Below are 6,223 nucleotides of genomic sequence, written 5' to 3'. Positions count from 1 at the left end.
AAACCCGCATTCATGCGAACTTCAGCAAACTGTATTACCCATAATTCCTTGCTGCAAGATTATTTTTTGTCTTCATAGAAAAAAGTACACATTAGTGACAAAAAAGATTGATATAATAAACTCAGCATAAAAAAGAAGAAATAAAAAAAGAATAATCACAAACAAGAATAGTTGAGAATTATTTAGTCCAGGTTTGAAGACTCTAGGTCTTGTAATTTGAAATTAGAACAAATCTAATTAAATTAGTAACAAAATATTACAAATGCAAGTCTAATATCTAATCTTCAATTAAACTATTAACATATTGGTATAAAGATTGGGCTTTTGTGATGTTGCAATGTTTAAGCACTCTCTTACATAAAATTATTTCACTTTAGAAATTGAGATAATTTTCAGAAAGCAGTATTTGGGAATAGAAACTTAAAGAATTAAATTTTTAACATCATAATACAACACTTCAGCATGTATTAGAGTGTGGTTAAGTGCACCATTTGAGCGTGTTTTTGTGCATGGTTGTTATAGAGAAAACAAAAAAAATTATCACAAATCATCGTCTCTCTTGATGAAGAGAGACAAAGCCTGACTAGTCTGAACCAGAAGGAAAAAACATGATGTCAACCAGGTGAGGGCATTTTATATATGACGGCAGCGCCACAGCCAATTAGAATCAGGTGAAAATGGTGCGTTGTGGAGCAGAGAAGAAATACTGCCACATGTAGATTTGAGACTAAAACCAAATTTAAATCTTGTGTTTCATGAAAGCTTGCAGCTGAAAGGCCAAAAAAGCTTTATCTCAGTGAAAGAAGTGAAAAATGGAGAATCGTTAAATTTGCAGCTCAATTTCAGCCTTGTTTGCTGTGGATCAGCTGAGAAAAGCTGGAAAGCAGCACTTGTTGTTTTAAGATGGAATATTTTGTGTTTCATGAGAGCCTGGAGGGTGAGAGATCAAAACACCTTTATCTCAGCAAAAGAAATTAAAAATGGAACATCTGTAAATTCACACCCCTAGATGTTAGAAGTATTTAGTATATATTATCTTATATTTGCTGTGCTGTGTGAAGTTGTTTTGTTGCCCAACAGACCCCACTGTTCCTTGAGTTCACTAGTTAGCTGCAGAAGGAAGCAAACAGGAACTGAATTCTGCAATATGCACACTGTACTACGTCAGCCCGTAGCAAAAGAAGTGGAAAATGGACAATTTATGAATTTACAGCATTCCATTAAATTTTCAGGCTTATTATATTTGAAACAGCATAAAAATGCTGAGAAGCATTAATTCTGGTTGTTTGAAGCTGGGAACAAGTATAAGTCTTGATTTTCATGAAAGCTGAGGGTCAGAGACGAAAAAAGTTTCATCTCAGAGAAAGAAGTGAAATATTGACAATTTGTGAATTTTCAGCATTACATTACATTTTCAGGCTCATTTGTGAAACAGTATAGAAATGCTGAGAAGAAGTAGTTCTGGTTATTTGAAACTGGAAACAAGTCTTAATCTTTTGTTTGAAGAGAACTAATGGTGAGAGTCCAAAAAAGCTTTATCTCAGCAAAAGAAGTGAAAAATGGACAATTGGTGAATTGTCCATTTTTAAACATTTAATTTTCAGCCTTATTATGTGTGGAACAGCATCAAAGTCTAAATGTCACTATGTTCTTGCAGCAATACAAACCTGGGTTCGATTTCTGGCCGGGGGTCTTTCTGCATTGAATTTGCATGTTCTCCCTGTGCATGCCTGGGTTTTCTCCTGTTTCTCCAACTTCCTGCCAATGTGCAAAAACATGACTGTCAGGCAAATTGGTCTCTCTAAATTCTTCCTCGGGGAGATTTTGTGTGTGCATGGTAGTTTGTCCTGTCTGTCTTTGTGTTGCCCTGCAACAGACTGACGACCTGGTGTACCCTGCCTCTCACCTGAAATGTTCACTGGATGTAGGCACCCTTTCCCACCCCATTATAGACAAGGTTGTACAGAAAATGGATGGAAATATTTTACTGATTTCCTCTTGACAAGTTTGTGACATTTACCTCCAGCAGTACAGTAAAAATGGTCATCTAGTGACCATTCACACTAGATGTGTGAAACAACCTATTATTTTATTTTAAAACTTCAATTAGTTGCCACAAGCCAAAACAATACTTAATAATAATAATTAATAGAGCTTTAGCACAGAGAGATCTGGTATTTAAAAGAACTACTTTAAGTGACTTGGAGGGTTTTAACTGTAAAGGTTAAAGATTTTCAGTCTGAGGTTCCTTTAGGCAGGGAATCAGTCTGAGATTCGAATTAGGACCGCTGTATTTCATATTCTGTTTTTTTGTCAATTTTCTTGTAGTGATCCGACAGGTAATGTCCTGTTCTGCAGAACCCGGGGGCCAGACACATTCTGGATGGAGACAGGTGTAAAGATAATATTTGGTCCCTGGCCTCAGACCTCAGAAACGCAAAGTGATCCTCTGGGAAGTCAGGAGCAGGTGGCTTAAATGTAGTGAGGTCTGCTACTGAGCGCTAAGGAGAGACGTGCCGAGGCGAACCTGTTGATTCATCCCATCTGTAAATTTAAGAAACTCTGGTCTGGAAGACGTTTCTTCATTGGTATCTATTGAATCCTGTGAATGATTGGAGGAGCAGAGAGGGAGGGGGGAAGCAGTCGCTCCGTCTCTATCCTATAATTCATAAGCATTTGGGTTCCCTGAGTCAATTTCCTAAAATTGTTTTAATTGACTTTGATCAATTTGGTTGAAGATAGAGAAAATATGGAGTCAAAGGGCAGGAGAGGGGGAATATCAATAGGCTTCGTTTCCAAGAATGATTTGACAGCATTTTCTTCGGAAAGAGCGAAAGTACCCTCTGCTGGCCAAATGTGATTATGTTCAAAATGTGGTTGGTAGTATGCTTTGTAGGTAGTTATGTCTAAAAAAATCAATGGAGGTCTTAATAGTCAATTTAAAAATAAAAAATAAAAAAAAGAGCCTCACCCTCGGTTCAGTCGAGCCTAATACCTCTTTTATCTGATATTGATAAAAAGAAATTTGAATGTAAATTATAAATTATTTTTCCATCATTGTAATTGTGTCCAAATAGATATATTTCTTTTCAATTTAGAATAATATTTCGTATCACTGAGTTGTCTATACCCCTCGAATAAATATTGTTTTCTGTTAAATATTACTATAGCACTATCTTTGTCCATAGGTTTTATCATGATGTCTGTGTTTCCATTTAATTCCTGAAGAGCTTTAAATTCTTCAGAACTAAGGCTGGACTTGATATGAATTGAATGAAAGTGATTTTGGAAAAAATCTTGATCAGCAATAACAAGGGTGAGCATCTGAGGTGGAAGTTGAATCATATGGTGGGGGGGGGAGGTCGAATCTGATTTTGGAGTGAAGGGTTGAGGATCTCAAATGGATTTATCTCCATAATAGATAGCTAATTTGACTCTGATGATGTTGTTGCATGTCATATTTATATTAAAATCATAATTCTTTACTGAAACCTGCAGTCAGGATAAGTCCCTCACTATGTAAGGTAAACTGTGCATCTGAAAGTGGTAAAGTTTTGGACAGATTAATAACAATTTCTACCCCCTCCTGTTGCCACAGGCTTGTGGGGATGTTTAGTTTATATAATCACTCCAATGTTCAAGGATGCACATTGCCTTGTTTTTAGTCCAATCAACATGGTCTCATTCTGTACTGAAATCATCATCTGGTAGAGCAGGAGTGTGATTCCCCAAACCTGTGATAAAGATGTTCAGGTGCAGAAGCATGACGTGCTCTCTGTGGGGGAGACCTGAAGAAAAGTTGATGGCTGGGAAGAAGATGTGTGCCTCCGGAAACCGTTCTTGAGCTGTTTTCAATGCTCTTTTCACCTCTACCACCTGTTTTTTTTTGTTGTTGTTTTTTTTGTTTTGTGTTTTTGTCCCACTATGATTTATTGTTTAGGTTGAAGGACAACACAAGCTTTTTCACTGTGATGTCACAAAGGTGGCTTTGTCCAGCACTATTGCCTCTGGGATGCTGTCAATTTGGACATCTTTAGTTGCAAAGGGTGGCATTCTGGCCACAATCTCCCACTGTCAGCCAGTTCTGTTTGATGTGGACATTCCAGTCCTGGAGCTTCCAGGTTTTGAGATGCTTGGATGGTGTGCAAACCCACAGTTCTGGCGAGGAGGACGGTATGGAGCCCCATTCAGCCTAGAAGTTGAGGTCCAGGCAGGTTTGGACACTGGACCTCAACTTCTTTATGTTAATAGGAGTCAGTATGATGTACATTCAGGGAGTTCAAGGTTTCTCACAGTTAACTCGTGGTTCCTCAGTCTGTAGGATTCCTTTCACCTGTAAATGGCGTAGATTGGGTTGGCTCTACAGAGAGAGGGTGTAGAGCATGTGTCAAACTCGAGGCCCGTGGCCCAAAGCTGGCCCAGCATAGCTTTTTAAGTGGCCCTCGAGATTCTATACTAAACGTTAAGTGTGCTTAAATGTTATGCTTTCATTCAAATCATGCTGCATGCTCAGCCCTAACTAATGTCAGATTATAGTCCATGATCTATACAGTGAGTAACACAAAGACGCATGTACTGTCGCAAATATTTACAAATTAGTGCCACAAACACTTTGATTTTTATTGCACAAAAAAATCATCAAAAGAATCACAAAATCCTGGAGGGCCATGAAAAGATGTTTCATAATATATGTTACTTTTCAGAATTCATTGATATTTTACCAGTACATTAGGCACAACCAGCCCTTTAAGAGCATTTATGACCTTGATTTGGCCCAGAACAAAAATGAGTTTGACACCCCTGGTGTAGAGGAGAAGGAGTGGGAAGAGAATGTGAAGAATAATCTGAGGAAACAGCTTCCTCCATTCCCAGGGTTCCCCGCTGCTGGTTGGTTGCTTACTTTGTTGTTTTTCCCTCTGTGTTAAAGGTTCAGGGTCAGTCTCTTGAAGATGGCTGGGACTTCACCCTGAGTGGAAACTCTCCCCATCGTTGCTCCTATCAAAAATGGCCAACCAGTCCTCTGTTGTGGGATCAATCATCGTGGAAGCCATTTTGAAAGGAGTTGGCTATGTGGGGAGTGGAGCATAAATTTCAGAAATAACTAACGTTTGGTTGGTGGGAAAGATGCGTGATGTGATCGGGGGTTGCTGATACTCTTGGTTCACTTGGATGATCCCTGCTGGTCGTGCCTCTGGTGGTAGATCCCTGACAGCTGGTCCTTTGCTGCCTGGCACCTCACCAGTTAGAGCAGGGATGTCAAACTCAAATACACAGTGGGCCAAAATGTAAAACTTGAACAAAGTCACGGGCCAGCATTGAACAAATGAACCTTTTAATATGAACCTAAACAAGATTTGCTTTAACATTGAATATGGAACAAGCAACACTTATTATTATACAATATATAACTTAATAGTCCAGATATGCTAAATCAAATTTCAAATAATAAAAAAAACATCAAAACATCAGTGACATTCATTTATTAAATAAAATTTAAATAATAATAATTTAAAAAATAAAATAACAATAATAAATCAATCAACCATTCAAGCCCATGTCTTGGAGTAGCAAGAAAAAGTGCATAAAGAAAACGTCAATTATTGCTCAGTGATCTAATCTGATGTGCCCAAGCCAGATACCTGGCATCTCTTCTTGGACGCTAGTTCATCAATGTCTGGGCTCTGGCTTTGAGCTGAGGCAATCCTCAGTGTCGAGCGAAGGTGTTCATCAGTCAGACGTCTCCTGTGAGATGTTTTGGTCATCTTCATCAAGGAGAAAGTTGCTCACATAGATAAGTGCTGCCGAACATGGAGAGCATCTGAGCAGCTTGGTTGCGGAGCTGAGGCATTGTGTCAGGGATGAACTGTGGAAACTGTGCGGCGCCCACAGCATCATACTGTGACTTCAGCGTATCATTACACTGGAGTTCAATTAGCTCCATTTGGAGGTTGGTTGGTGCGTTTTCCACATTAACTGCGAAGGGATTACTGAGTAATTCAAACCTACATTTCTGGACATCAAAGTCTGCAAATCGCCGGCGAAACTCAGCACTAAGTACACTGAGTTTTTCTGCAAACTCTGCGCATGGAAACAAGGTGGTAAAGAGCTGCGTTTTTATGGTTTGGCAGCAGGGAAAATGGCCAAGGTTTCCTTGCAGCATTTGATTCTCCCACAGGCACAGTTTAGTTTTAAAAGCCCTCACTGCAGCGTACATGTCTGTAAT

The sequence above is a fragment of the Poeciliopsis prolifica genome, unplaced genomic scaffold (genome assembly GCF_027474105.1).
Source record: "Poeciliopsis prolifica strain line A6 unplaced genomic scaffold, Auburn_PproV2 SCAFFOLD131, whole genome shotgun sequence".
Lineage (NCBI taxonomy): Eukaryota > Metazoa > Chordata > Actinopteri > Cyprinodontiformes > Poeciliidae > Poeciliopsis > Poeciliopsis prolifica.
The sequence above is the reverse complement of the archived record's forward strand: the minus strand, read 5'-3'. Positions refer to the sequence as shown.